The 16,134-nt window shown below is 43.4% G+C and overlaps 1 protein-coding gene across 1 annotated transcript in view; it reads right to left on the reverse strand.

Moving 5' to 3' along the window:
* LOC115134311 (CMP-N-acetylneuraminate-beta-galactosamide-alpha-2,3-sialyltransferase 2) overlaps window positions 1-7,519 on the reverse strand; it is a 31,606-nt gene extending 24,087 nt beyond the window's left edge. The window contains exon 1 of the mRNA XM_029668144.2: window positions 7,070-7,519. The gene's annotated coding sequence lies outside the window, so the exon portion shown is untranslated. The remainder of the gene's footprint in view (window positions 1-7,069) is intronic.
* Between the last annotated feature and the right edge of the window lie 8,615 nt (window positions 7,520-16,134).

Here is a 16,134-nt window from a genome sequence, read left to right on the forward strand (position 1 = left end):
AATTCTGTCGGTCCCATAATTAATTAGGTTGAAGAAAATGCATGTTCGATAAAATCAACAATTATTCACATCTCAATAACACATTCCTACACATAGCTTACTGCTACTATGTTTTTTAATTATGTGTGTGTGTGCTAATTACAACGTAACTGTTATTTGATGTAAACATTATTTGAGTGAGTTAAAAAACTACTGAAATGAAACAGTGACAATACCAAATATAGTAAACAGGGTATGGCAAATAGCCAATGATTGACACAATCTGGACCATTGAGCCGGATGCCCGTGAGCCTACGCTCTGACATTCGAAGAATTTTGCGACAGGGATTTGTATTTCAAAGCTCCTCACGGAATGTTTAGGCTATACATACATTCCTAGAGTGTTAAGTGGAAATCCAATTCACTAAGCTATACTTCATCTGCCACAACACCTATGGCTATTAAGGCTATGTGCAATTAGGGCTGCCGGTAGGGTAAGTAACCTATTTAGACATTTCTAACGTATACAGACCTCATTTTCAAAAAACATATTAATCTCTCATGTGAAGTCTTATGACTTTGCTTACACCATTTTTTTCCTGTGAGATAAAAATATTTGATCAAACGTGAAAAGTCCAGTCTGGGCTAAATGGGTAGTGAATGTTCCCTTTAAGCCCATGGGGGTTCCTAAAGCCCACCTCTTCAATCATCCATTTTAATTCATTTCCAAATTTTTAAAAAGTACAAACAGACATGTCTTATGTAAGCTTAAATTATAATCATCTCCCCTAAACATATTAAAATCAATTGATCCTTACTATTCATCATGGAAGAAGCATTCGTAACAGGGGGTGTGTTAATCGTATCCGCCAAGATCAATTTGGGCTCAGGGTTTTGTTCTTACCAACCAGTACACACCTGATTCAACTAATCAACTAATCATAGACTTCCATTAGTTGAATCAGGTGTGCTATTGCTTGGTTAGAACACAAACCTGAACCCACAATGGCCCTCTGTGGATAAGAAGCCATGCAACAAAAACCATAACACACCAAACTTTCAATAAATGATCTGAAAGCTGATTCACATTTGCTGTACTGCTATTCTTATGAATTAGTTCAACTGGTCTTCCTAAAGCCTGTCTGAAGACAGTTTCTAGTCTCCCTCTCTACTGTTGTACGACAAAGGTACATGTGGTGAACCAAAAAATAGAAACACCTGGATGAATTAGGGACAACAATATGACAATGCCACGGCCTTAACTGCATCCAATAGTCATCTTCTTGTCCCTTGTTTCCATTTTGCTCCACTACTTGTAGGTCTTTTATCCCTGATATCCTATATCTTATTCTTCTCTCCCTGCATCAAACGTCTTAGAGAGAGTACAGAGGCTTTTAATTGTTCTTCATTTTTATATTTTTATTGAACCTTAATTTAACTAGGCAGGTCAGTTAAGAACAAATTCTTAATTACAATGACAGCCTACCAAAAGGCAAAAGGCCTCCTGAAGGACGGGGGATGGGATTAAAAATACAAATGAAATACAAAATATAGGACAAAACACACATCACGACAAGAGAGACACCACAACACTACATAAAGACAACAATGAATTCATCTTGGCAAAGGCACCATGAATAGATGCATGGTATTTTATTATATTTAAATCTGAAGAAAAAACATTTATGCTCAGGTTTATTGAATATTAGGGATATCAACACCCTATCCCCATGTGTTTCAATACAAACTAGGCTTAATAGGAGCATACTGGGCCTAATAGGAGCATACTGGAACTAAAGGAGCATACTGGGCCTAATAGGAGCATACTGGGCCTAATAGGAGCATACTGGGCCTAATAGGAGCATACTGGGCCTAATAGGAGCATACTGGGCCTAATAGGAGCATACTGGGCTTAATAGGAGCATACTGGAACTAAAGGAGCATACTGGGCCTAATAGGAGCATACTGGGCCTAATAGGAGCATACTGGAACTAAAAGGAGCATACTGGGCCTAATAGGAGCATACTGGGCCTAATAGGAGCATACTGGGCCTAATAGGAGCATACTGGGCTTAATAGGAGCATACTGGGCCTAATAGGAGCATACTGGGCTTAATAGGAGCATACTGGGCCTAATAGGAGCATACTGGAACTAAAAGGAGCATACTGGGCCTAATAGGAGCATACTGGAACTAAAAGGAGCATACTGGGCCTAATAGGAGCATACTGGGCCTCATAGGAGCATACTGGGCTTAATAGGAGCATACTGGGCCTAATAGGAGCATACTGGAACTAAAAGGAGCATACTGGGCCTAATAGGAGCATACTGGGCCTCATAGGAGCATACTGGGCTTAATAGGAGCATACTGGGCCTCATAGGAGCATACTGGGCCTAAAAGGAGCATACTGGGCCTAATAGGAGCATACTGGGCCTCATAGGAGCATACTGGGCTTAAAAGGAGCATACTGGGCCTAATTGTAACAACAGTGATTTATGGTGAAAACTACAGAATAGGAAAGTCTACTCATAAAACAAACTCAGCAAAAAAAAGAAACGTCCCTTTTTCAGGACACTGTCTTTCAAAGATAATTAGTAAAAATCTAAATAACTTCATAGATCTTCATTGTAAAGGGTTTAAACACTGTTTCCTATGCTTGTTCAATGAACCATAAACAATTAATGAACATGCACCTGTGGAACGGTCGTTAAGACACTAACAGCTTTCAGACGGTAGGCAATTAAGGTCACAGTTATGAAAACTTAGGACACTAAAGAGGCCTTTTTACGGACTCTGAAAAACACAAAAAGAAAGATTCCCAGGGTCCCTGCTCATCTGCGTGAACGTGCCTTAGGCATGCTGCAAGGAGGCATGAGGACTGTAGATGTGGCCAGGACAATAAATTGCAATGTCCGTACTGTGAGACGCCTAAGACAGCACTACAGGGAGACAGCTGATGTAATAACACCTGCACAGGATCAGTACATCCGAGCATCACACCTGCGGGACAGGTACAAGATGGCAACAACAACTGACCGAGTTACACCAGGAATGCACAATCCCTCCGTCAGTGCTCAGACTGTCCGCAATAGGCTGAGAGAGGCTGGACTGAGGGCTTGTAGGCCTGTTTTAAGGCAGGTCCTCACTAGACATCACCGGCAACAATTTTGCTTATGGGCACAAACCCAACGTCGCTGGACCAGACAGGACTGGCAAAAAGTGCTCTTCACTGACGAGTCAAGGTTTTGTCTCACCAGGGATGATGGTCGGATTATCGTTTATTGTCGAAGGAATGATGCGTTACACCGAGGCCTGTACTCTAAAGCGGGATCGATTTGCAGGTACAGGTCTGTCATGGTCTGTGGCGGTGTGTCACAACATCATCGGACTGAGCTTGTTGTCATTGCAGGCAATCTCAATGCTGTGCGTTACAGGGAAGACATCCTCCTCCCTCATGTGGTACCCTTCCTGCAGGCTCATCTTGACATGACCCTCCAGCATGACAATGCCACCAGCCATACTGCTCATTCTGTGAGTGATTTCCTGCAAGACAGGAATGCCAGTGTTCTGCCATGGCCAGCGAAGAGCCCGGATCTCAATCCCATTGAGCAAGTCTGGGACCTGTTGGATCGGAGGGTGAGGGCTGGGGCCATTCCCCCCAGAAATGTCCGGGAACTTGCAGGTGCCTTGGTGGAAGATATTTAAATATTGACGCAGTTGACGTTTCTTTTTTTGCTAAGTTTATCTAAATGACTTAAATGTAATGTAATGTAATGTAATGTAATGTAAATGTAATGTAATGTAATGTAATGTATTTGGAAACTAATGGTTTGGGGTATAAATATACACTATAGACTACAATATTATGCAAAGTTAGTATTGACAATATTGAACAATATTTATTTATTTCCATTTACATTCTGTATAGAGAGGATGCTTTTTGTGCTACTGTACCCTTTAAGCCCACCTGAGATAAATGTCACACCCCTCGACTTTTTCGACATTTTGTTATGTTAGTCTGAATTTTTAAATTGAGAGTTTTTGTTACTGGTCTACACACAATACCCCATAATGTCAAAGTGGAATAACGGTTTTCAATATGTTATTTTTTACTAATTAATTAAAAATTAAATGCTAAAATGTCTTCAGTCAATAAGTATTCAACCCCTTTGTTATGGCAAGCCTAAATCAGTTCAGGAGTAAATATGTGCTTAACAAGTAACATAATTAGCTGCATGGACTGCCTCTGTGTGCAATAACAGTGTTAAACATTATTTTTTAAATTACTACCTCATCTGTACCCCCACACATAGAATTATCTGTAAAGTCCCTCAGTCAAGCAGTGAATTTCAAACACAGATTCAACCACAAAGACCAGGGGGTTTTCCAATGCCTCACAAAGGGCACATATTGGTAAAGCAGACATTGAATATCCCTTTGAGAATGGTGAAGTTATAAATGTAACTTTGGATGGTGTATCAATACACCCAGTCACTACAACGATACAGATGTCTTTCCTAACTCAGTTGTCGGAGAGGAAGAAAGCCTGTATGAAAATATGGTAAGCAAATATACTAGAGTTGCATACCAAGAAGAGACAGTGAATGATCCTGAGTGGCCAAGTTACAGTTTTGACTGAAATCTATGGCAAAAACCTGAAAATGGTTGTCTAGCAATGACCAACAAAAAATTTGACTGAGCTTGAAGAATTTTGGAAATAATAATTGGGCAAATGATGCACAATCCAGGTGTGGGAGCTCTTAGAGACTTACCCAGAAAGACTCAAAGCTGTAATGGCTGCCAAAGCTGCTTCTACAAAGTATTGACTCAGGGGTGTGTAAAGGAGATACTTCTGTATTTCATTTTCAATACATTTGCTAACATTTCTAAAAACAAGTTATGCTGCCACTGTATTGACTGCTAGCATGAAAAACCCATATTTTCAATTGGCAAGAAATAGTGATGAATACCCATATAGTATGCTATCATGTGCATATATCAACACATTAATCTATTAGTTCTACATTATGATCACTTATCTAAGAAGGTACAATTTGAGAGTCGTCTCCACACCAACGTTCTTTTGAAACGTTGAAATTGGCCACAAATAGGAACCTACACATAACTGTCAATAACTTAATAACAAAACATCTTATTGACCTATAATAATAACTGGTATGGATACCACAACCACATTGAAACATTAAATAGCAGAACATTAAATAGAGAACGCCCCCATCCACATCGACGGGGCTACAGTGGAGTGGGTCGAAAGCTTCAAGTTCCTCTGGGTCAAAATCACTAAGGACTTAAAATGGTCGATACATGTGTACAGTCGTGAAAAAGGCGTGACAGCGCCTCTTACCCCTCAAGAGGTTGAAAAAGTTTGGCAATGGACCTCAAATCCTCAAAAGGTTCTACAGCTTCACCATTAAGAGCTTCTTGACTAGTTGCATCATTGCTTGGTATGGCAACAGCACCGCCCTTGATTGCATGGCGCGACAGATCACGGTTTGGACAGCCCAGGACATCACTGGGGCCAAGCTCCCTGCCATCCAGCACATCACTGGGGCCGAGCTCCCTGCCATCCAGGACATCACTGGGCCGAGCTCCCTGCCATCCAGGACATCACTGGGGCCGAGCTCCCAGCCATCCAGGACATCACTGGGGCCGAGTTCCCTGCCATCCAGGACATCACTGGGGCCGAGCTCCCTATCATCCAGGACATCACTGGGGCCGAGCTCCCTGCCATCCAGGACATCACTGGGGCTGAGCTCCCAGCCATCCAGGACATCACTGGGGCCGAGCTCCCAGCCATCCAGGACATCACTGGGGCCGAGCTCCCTGCCATCCAGGACATCACTGGGGCCGAGCTCCGTGCCATCCAGGACATCACTGGGGCAGAGCTCCGTGCCATCCAGGACATCACTGGGGCCGAGCTCCCTGCCATCCAGGACATCACTGGGGCCGAGCTCCCTATCATCCAGGACATCACTGGGGCCGAGCTCCGTGCCATCCAGGACATCACTGGGGCCGAGCTCCCATCCAGGACATCATCCAGGACATCACTGGGGCTCCGTGCCATCCAGGATATCACTGGGGCCCAGCCATCCAGGACATCACTGGGGCCGAGCTCCGATCGTGCCATCCAGGATATCACTGGGGCCACTGGGGCCGAGCTCTGTGCCATCCAGGACATCACTGGGGCCGAGCTCCCTGCCATCCAGGAGATCTATATCCCCAAGCAGCAAGACTGCTAAATAACTAACAAAATGACTAGACTAACTGTATTTGATTTTTAAAATCATGCACACTGACATCACCACACTGCTCAACACACATGCCTAGTTCATCTGTTAATCATACATCCTGATGCCTAGTCATCTTACCCCTATACATATGTAAATCACTCCAGTATTCCTGCACATTGCAAATATGCTATTATTTGTATTTCTTGTGTGTTTTTGTTCTGCCTTATGTTATTTCTTAGTGCAAACTTGATATTGATTCCTGCATTGTTGGGCTTGCAAAAATGCATTTCACTGTACTTGTGCACATGACATAAAAAATGAAACTTGAAGCTCACATGCATGATTCTAAATGAAGAAGTGAATTTGAAATGGACAATAGAAACGTGTAGGCCTAATATGTCACGTGCCCATAAACCTTTCCAATTCCTAGTGCAACAAAGTAACCAAGCTGGAGCCTCCACGCTTTGACCTAAAACATTGTTGCCTACCAGTTGAGATGCAGGCATCATAGGTTATTACTGTTAATTGCAGTGTCCCTACAACCCCTCACCCGAGCACTTGCCCTCCATCCTTCATGGCACTGCTGTATCTTAGCAACACTGGCAGATCGATGGGGCAGTTCAGAAATTGAACAACACCCTGTTTAAAACTGAGAACAAGATACAAAGAAACGAGATATCCTACATTGGGGACCACCAAACCGATGCATTAAACGGAAATAGACTATATCCCCAACATCTCGTAATTCTTTCACAAATCTAGGCTTTTCATTCAACCCCAACACATCCTAATGAATAGTCTAATGAAAATGTAATTCAAGCAGTATTCTTGAAAGCCTTACCTTGTAAATCTGATTTCGCCAGCTTCTAAACCTCGAAAGCCATCACCAATCTGTGCTGTCTCCCCCCCCCCAAAAAAAATATATTCTAATTTAATTTGTCGTATGCATCTAACGATAGGCTATGTGTTTGTCTCTATGTACTCACGTTGTCTGAATGTAAATTAGTTTCCACTCTAAGCTACAATGAATGTATCAAAGTGAGAGAGGAAACCGTCTGACGAGCATTAGGCACATTTCATCATGATATGTCGTATTCAGCCTGTGCAGTGACGAATCCAGATGTGAGCCTATATTGTGAAATGTAGTCTAGGTAAAATACAAAATATTTTGAGGCAGTTTCTTTTCCTGGTAAAAACACATCCCTGCCTTAAATTCGACAGGTAGGGCAGTGTTTCAGCGAGGAAGGATCCAGTTTCTCAGCTCAAACCCCGATGGCTGTGGCAGCTCCCGAAAAATAGAGATCCGCATTCCACTAGTATTCTGCCAGCAGCACAAACGAAAACGCCACTTTGCATGATAATGACGAATCATTAAAAATAAAAGCCCACATTTTAAAACATTGCTATGTGAATAACTCACAAAAAAACATATTACATTCGATGTCCATTTGTGTTGTGCTTATAAGTAAATGCAGCAAGGAATTTATGGAAGTGGTGTGTTCCCAATATTGGGCTGTAGAGAAAAAAATCTTCTATGTGCCGAGGTTAAAGTGGAGTTGGGAATACTAGAAATAGCACCATATATAGATTCAACAGACCCTACTGAGTAATCCCAACCCCACTTTTACCTCAGCTAATATTAAAAAATATTCTCTATAAGCCAATATGTAGTTCATACAGCGCAGTGGGCTCCCGAGTGGCTTCAGCTGTTTAAGAGGCGTCACCACAGACCATGGTTCGATTCCAGGCTGTATCACAACTGGCCGTGATTGGGAGTCCCATAGGGTGGTGCACAATTGGCCCAGTGTGGTTAGGGTTTGGCCGGGGTAGGCCGTCATTGTAAACAAGAATTTGTTCTTAACTGACTTGCCTAGTTAAATAAATAAAATGATAGTGCATTGCAAGAAATGGAGTGGGTGGATCAAGGAGTCAACAGCACTCTGTATTAAACCCATTGGTCAGCACATGATACCATTTTAAGTTTTGCAGACTCTACTGAGTAATTCCAATTACATATATTTGCATTTTCTTTTTAAACCCACTGGGCACAGACGTCAGTTCAACGTCTAGTTTTGATTTAAATTTGTCTGAGTTGTCAACTAACATGCATTCAATTTGAAATAAACAACATATTTTACCATGTCATTGGATTTAGGCTAAACATTGGGTGGGAAAATTACAAAATTCCTTTACGTTGATGACGTTGAATTGTTCTGTTTAAGCGATGTGGAAACTATGTAGATTCTACCTGTTTTTGCCCATGTAACGGATGTAAAATAGCTAGCTAGTTAGCGGTGGTGCGCGCTAAATAGTGATTCAATCGGTGACGTCACTTGCTCTGAGACCTTGAAGTAGTGGTTCCCCTTGCTCTGCAAGGGCCGTGGCTTTTGTGGAGCGATGGGTAACGATGCTTCGTGGGTGACGGTTGTTGATGTGTGCAGAGGTTCACACCCGGGTATGGGCGAGGGGACGGTCTAAAGTTATACTGTTACACCCAGTGGGAAGAGGATTTCTTTAATTATAAACTGGGTGCTTCGAGCACTGAATGCTGATTGGCTGACAGCCATGTTATATCAGACTGTATACCACGGGTAAGACAAAACATTTATTTTTACTGCTCTAATTACGTTGGTAACCAGTTTATAATAACAATAAGGCACCTCGAAGGTTTGTGGTATATGGCCAATATACCATGGCTAAGGGCTGTATACAGGCACTCCGCGTTGTGTCGTGCATACAACAGCCCTTAGCCGTGGTATATTGGCCATATACCACACCTCCTTGTGCCTTATTGCTTTTAAATATAGCCTACACAATGGGCGTTTTGGAGTGGAATGCCGAAAGTAGCCGACTGTAGACTGAAATCGACAAGTAAAGTCGGGGAAGGTACATATGCACTGACAGCAAGTCAGACAACTTCTGCTGTTTCTAGGAAACACAACAATGGCCTTTGTCATTGCCAATGAAATTGATGCTGTCAAAATTCCACTTCTACATGATGCTGAACATGATCAACATGGAAGAAACCTGGTTAGTCACAAGACCTGTTTAGTATTTTAGTGATGGTTTTCTCATAATATAACCAGGAAGTGAGTGAGTGCATAGGCTACTAGAATGAGAACATAGGAGGTGTTTTGGCAGCATATGGGATATGCTCTGTTGTTTACCATTACTTCATGCCCTTGTGTACCTTCCTCATTATCATTTGTGATTGTACAACATGGAATTGTAACAGATGTGATTAAATGGAGTCCACAAAGATTCTTACTGTATGGTAAATGATTGTATGTCAACATCACTACAGCCTGGAGTGTATTTATTTAATTCTAAACCTTTATTTTGCTTTTGTCAGTAAGGATGTAAAGAACAGAATTTGATTCAATCACATGAAGGACAAAATACTCACTGTACAGAAAATGATTAGATTATACATGTACATCAGTTCACATAAATTACTGGGTAAACACTATGAAAAGGATTAGTGTCACGACTTCCGCCAAAGTCGGCTCCTCTCCTTGTTCCGGCGACGTTCAGCGGTCGACGTCACAGGCTTTCTAGCCATCGCCGCTCCATTTTTCATGTATCCATTTGTTTTGTCTTGTTCCCTGCACACCTGGTTTTCATTCCCCAATCAATCTACATGTATTTATTCCTCTGTTCCCCATCATGTCTTTGTGTAAGATTATTTGTGTTACGTGTGTATTGTTGACGCGCCAGATTGGTTTGTTTTTTTCCGTGTTTTTTCACAAAGATGTTTATTGTTTAACATAATTCTTGTGACTGTTTTGCGCGTTTTACACTTTTGCCTAAATAAAGTGTGCGCCTGTTCCCAAATCTCTGCTTTCCTGCACCTGACTTCGCTACCAGTACGCACACATCTGACAATTAGATTATACATATACATCAGTTCACATAAATTACTGGGTAAACACTATGAAAATGATTAGATTATACATGCACATCAGTTCACATAAGTTACTGGGTAAACACCATGACAAGCAATATGCCAAGCAGTCAAATGCACTTGGTATTGACCCCACAACTGGTGTCTGGGGTACATGCTCATTAAGGGCCAAATTCCCAGACACAGATTAAGCCTCTAAAATTGCCAGTGTAGAAATCCCCTACAATAACCCATGTGTAGCCTACAATGTGTACAGTTGTGGCCAAATGTTGTGAGAATGACACAAAGTCTGCTGCCTCAGTTTGTATGATTGCAATTTGCATATACTCCAGAATGTTATGAAGAGTGACCAGATGAATTGCAATTAATTGCAATTAACTGAATCCCCCAAAACTATTTCCACTGCATTTCAGCCCTGCTACAAAAGGACCAAATGACATCATGTCAGTGATTCTCTCGTTAACACAGGTGTGAGAGTTAACGAGGCCAGGGCTGGAGATCACTCTGTCATGCTGATTGAGTTCGAATAACAGACTGGAAGCTTCAAAAGGAGGGTGGTGCTTGGAATCGTTGTTCTTCCTCTGTCAACCATAGTTGCCTGCAAGGAAACACGTGCCATCATCATTGCTTTAAACAAAAAGGGCTTCACAGGCAAGGATATGGCTGCCAGTAAGATTGCACCGAAATCAACCATTTATCGGATCATCAAGAACTTCAAGGAGAGCGGTTCGATTGTTGTGAAGAAGGCTTCAGGGCACCCAAGAAAGTCCAGCAAGCGCCAGGACCGTCTCCTAAAGTTGATTCAGCTGCGGGATCGGGGCACCACTAGTACAGAGCTTGCTCAGGAATGGCAGCAGGCAGGTGTGAGTGCATCTGCACGCACAGTGAGGCGAAGACTTTTGGAGGATGTCCTGGTGTCAAGAAGGGCAGCAAAGAAGCCACTTCTCTCCAGGAAAAACATCAGGGAAAGACTGATATTCTGCAAAAGGTACAGGGATTGGACTGCTGAGGACTGGGGTAAAGTCATTTTCTCTGATGAATTGCCTTTTCGATTGTTTGGGACATCTGGAAAAAAGCTTGTCTGGAAAAGACAAGGTGAGCGCTACCATCAGTCCTGTGTCATGCCAACATTAAAGCATCCTGAGACCATTCCTGTGTGGGGTTGCTTCTCAGCCAAGGGAGTGGGTTCACTCACAATTTTTTCTAAGAACACAGCCATGAATAAAGAATGGTTCCAACACATCCTCCGAGAGCAACTTCTCCCAACTATCCAGGAACAGTTTGGTGATGAACAATGCCTTTTCCAGCATGATGGAGCACCTTGCCATAAGGCAAAAGTGATAACTAAGTGGCTCGGGGAACAAAACATTGTTATTTTGGGTCCATGGCCAGGAAACTCCCCAGAGCTTAATCCCATTGAGAACTTGAGGTCAATCCTCAAGAGGCGGGTGGACAAACAAAAACCCACATATTCTGACAAACTCCAAGCATTGATTATGCAAGAATGGGCTGCCATCAGTCAGGATGTGGCCCAGAAGTTAATGACAGCATGCCAGGGCAGATTGCAGAGGTCTTGAAAAAGAAGGGTCAACACTGCAAATATTTACTCTTTGCATCAACTTCATGTAATTGTCAATGAAAGCCTTTGACATGTTTGTAATTATACTTCAGTATTCTATAGTAACATCTGACAAAAATATCTAAAGACACTGAAGCAGCAAACTTTGTGAAAATTAATATTTGTGTCACATGTAGGCCTATGTACCTTCAGAAAGTATTCATACCCATTGACTTATTTAACATTTTGTTGTGTTACAGCCTGAATTCAAAACTGATTACACGTATATTTTTTTCTCACCCATCTTCACACAATACCCCATAATTACAAAATTAAGATATGTTTTTAGAAATGTTATGAAATCTAGAAATATCTAATTTACATACTTTAAGTATTCACACCCCTGAGTCAATACTTTGTAGAACTACCTTAGGCAGTGATTACAGATGTGAGTCTTTTTGGATAAGTCTCTAAGAGCTTTCCACACCTGGATTGCTCGACAACCATTTTCAGGTCTTGTCATAGATTTTCAATATTTAAGTCAAAACTGTAACTCGGCCACTCACTATGAAGCTAAGCAGGGTTGTTCCTGGTCGGTCCCTGGATGGGAGACCAGATGCTGCTGGAAATGGGGTTGAAGGGTCAGTCTTTTGGATAGGATGTTAAACGGGTGTCCTGACTCCTTGTGGTCACTAAAGATCCCATGGCACCTATCGTAAGAGCAGGGGTGTTAACCCTGGCGTCCTGGCTAAATTCCCAATCTGGCCCTCATACCATCATGGGACACCTAATCATCCCCAGCTTCCAATTTGCCCCCTCCTCTCCCCTGTAACTAATCCCCAGGTTGTTGCTGTTAATGATGTGTTCTCAGTCAACCTACCTGGTGAAATAAGGGTTAATAAAATAAAAAGCAACATTCACTGTCTTCTTGGCTAGTTGCTTTGCCACATTTATTGCAGTATTACTTAAGTGCTTTGTTACAAACATTATGCATGTTTTGAAATGTTTTTTAAATTCTGTACAGGCTTCCTTCTTTTCATTCTGTCAATTAGTAACTCCAATGTTGTCGATCCATCCTCAGTTTTCATCCATCACAGCCATTAAACTCTGTAACTGTTTTATATTCACCATTGGTGAAATTCCTCTCCGGCAACTGAGGTACTAAGGAAGCCTGTCTCTTTGTAGTGACTGGGTGTATTGATACACCATCCAAAGTGTAATTAATACCATGCCAACACTATGCTCAAAGGGATATTTTTACCCATCTACCAAAATGTGTCCTTCTTTGCGAGCCATTGGAAAACCTCCCTGGTCTTTTTGGTTGAATCTGTTTGAAATTAACTGCTTGGTTGAGGGACCTTACAGATAATTGTATGTGTGGGGTACAGAGATGAGGTATAGTCATTCAAAAATAATTTGAAATACAATTATTGAACACAGTGCGTCCATGCAATTTATTATGTGACTTGTTAAGCAAATTTTTACTCCTGAACTTATTTAGGCTTTCCATAACAAAGGGGTTGAGTACTTCTTGACTCAAGACATTTCAGCTTTTCATTTTTAATTTGTTTGTTAAAAAATAATAACAAATAATAATTCCACTTGGACATTGTTGGGTATTTTATGTAGGCCAGTGACAAAACAATATCAATTTAATCCATTTAAACATAACATAACAAAATGTGGAACAAGTAGATGATTAACTATACTTAGATATAGACGTTGTCACGCCCTGACCTTAGATATCTCTGTTTTTCTATATATTTTGGTTAGGTCAGGGTGTGACTAGGGTGGGTTCTCTAGTTTTTGTATGTCTAGGGTTTTTGTATGTCTAGGGTTTTTGTATGTCTAGGGGGTTTTGTATGTCTATGTTGGCCTGATATGGTTCCCAATCAGAGACAGCTTTTTATCGTTGTCTCTGATTGGGGATCATATTTAGGTAGCCATTTTCCTCATTTGTGTTGTGGGATCTTGTCTATGTATAGTTGACTTAGTGCACCGCAGTAGCTTCACGGTTCGTTTGGTTGTTTGTTGTTTTGTTCAGTGAGTTTAAATTCATTAAAATGATGTGGAACTCTGCTCACGCTGTGCCTTGGTCTGATCCTTACAACGAATGTGACAGAAGATCCCACCACCAACGGACCAAGCAGCGTGTTCAAGAGGAGCAGGGATCCTGTGCCCGGGAGAAAAGTGAGTGGAGGACATCCTGGACCTGGGAGGAGGTAATGGCAGGGGACAAAACCCTGCCATGGAAGCAGGCAGAGGCAGCAAAAGAGGAATTGCGACGATACGAGGGGTCACGGCTAGCACGGAAGCCCGAGAGGCAGCTCCAAAAAATATTTTGGGGGAGGCACACAGGGAGATTGGTAGAGTCAGGGTTTAGACCTGAGCCAACTCCCCATGCTTACTGTGGGGAGCGTGTGACTGGTCAGGCACCGTGTTGCGCAGTAATGCGCATGGTGTCTCCAGTGCCATTCATAGCCTGGTGCACTCTATTCCAGCTCCCCGCATTTGCCGCGCTAGAGTGGGCATCCAGCCAGGACGGGTTGTGCCGGCTCAGCGCTCCTGGTCTCCAGTACACCTCTTCGGACCAGGATATCCTGCGCCAGCTTTACGCGCTGTATCCCCAGTGTGTCTTCACAGCCCAGTGCATCCTGTGCCAGTGCCCCGCACTTATTAAGCTAAAGTGAGCATCCAGCCAGGACGCATTGTGCCAGCTCTACGCTCCAGACCTCCAGTGCGCCTCCACAGTCCAGTACGTCCTGTGCCTCTTCCTCGCACTCGCCCTGAAGTGTGTCACCAGCCCACTACCACCAGTACCGGTCCCACGCATCAAGCCTCCAGTGCGCCTCCACAGTCCAGTACGTCCTGTGCCACCTCCCTGGACTCGCACTGAGGTGCGTGTCTTCAGCCCGGTGCCACCTGTACCGGTCCCACGCATCTGGCCTCTAGTGCGCCTCCACAGTCCAGAGCTTCCGGCGACAGTTTCCAGTCCAGAGCTTCCGGCGACAGTTTCCAGTCCGGAACCTCCAACGACGGTCCACAGTCCGGATCCTCCAACGACGGTCCACAGTGTGGAACCTCCAGCGACGGTCCCCAGTCCGGGGTCTCCAGCGACGGTCCCCAGTCCGGGGTCTCCAGCGACGGTCCCCAGTCCGGGGTCTCCTGCGACGGTCCCCAGTCTAGACTCTTCAGCGACGAACTTCAGTCCAAAGCCTCCGGCGATGATCCACGGTCCGGTTCCACAAAAGCGGAGGGATCAGCGTAAGGAGGGAGGGCTGCGTCCAGAACCGGAGCCGCCACCGAGGGTAGATGCCCACCCGGACCCTCCCCTATAGGTTCAGGTTTGCGGCCGGGAGTCCGCACCTTTGGGGGAGGGGGGGTACTGTCACGCCCTGACCTTAGATATCTCTGTTTTTCTATATATTTTGGTTAGGTCAGGGTGTGACTAGGGTGGATACTCTAGTTTTTGTATTTCTAGGGTTTTTGTATGCCTAGGGGTTTTTGTATGTCTATGTTGGCCTGATATGGTTCCCAATCAGAGACAGCTGTTTATCTCTGTCTCTGATTGAGGATCATATTTAGGTAGCCATTTTCCTCATTTGTGTTGTGGGATCTTGTCTATGTATAGTTGCCTTAGTGCACCTCAGTAGCTTCACGTTTTGTTTGGTTGTTTGTTGTTTTGTTAAGTGAGTTTTGATTTATTAAAATGATGTTGAACTCTACTCACGCTGTGCCTTGGTCCGATCCTTACGAAGAACGTGACAGATGTATTTAAGCTCTAAATATCCAACCAAAACAGTAAACATGTATTGTGTTAAAATGACCGGCTTCAGTCAGCTGAATTTATCCTTTATGGTTACTTCTAGTCGGCAGTTTAGGTCTCCAATTCAGAGGACCTCCACCCACATTTGTTCGTGTCTAATTGGTCAAGGTCACACAAAATTATTATCGCCACATGTCCTTGCGCCTATCAGTGGTCTTGATTCCCGGAACTTCAGTTTCAGTTAGTCTATGACAATTTTGACTGGTACTGTATATCACTCATGCTCGTTGTAATTATATTATGTATATTTCAACATTACTGTAATGTTTACTTGAGCACATTTGCATGAGTTTCATATGTAGAAGTCCAATAAGATGCGCAACCAGCTCACGTCAGAAGCTGCTCGAGACGCAGCACCGTTCTACATCCGCTTCATTATTAGCCCCAGTCTCGGATCTGATCCCTATTGTGGGGTCCCTCACAGCGGTGCTACAGCTTTCTCCAGGGCCAGAGGAGCTACCAGAGCTCACCCTGGCAGAGCACCCTACCACTGTGCTCCAGCCGACCACAGCAGTGCAGATCCAGCCTGTTCTGACAATGTAGTTCAAGTTAGTAGTGAGGCCTACTACACTGGCTCCTGCCATGGCGCTTCAGCTCGCCACTCCCACAGCTATGCTT

The sequence above is a fragment of the Oncorhynchus nerka genome, linkage group LG9a (genome assembly GCF_034236695.1).
Source record: "Oncorhynchus nerka isolate Pitt River linkage group LG9a, Oner_Uvic_2.0, whole genome shotgun sequence".
Taxonomy (NCBI): Eukaryota; Metazoa; Chordata; class Actinopteri; order Salmoniformes; family Salmonidae; genus Oncorhynchus; species Oncorhynchus nerka.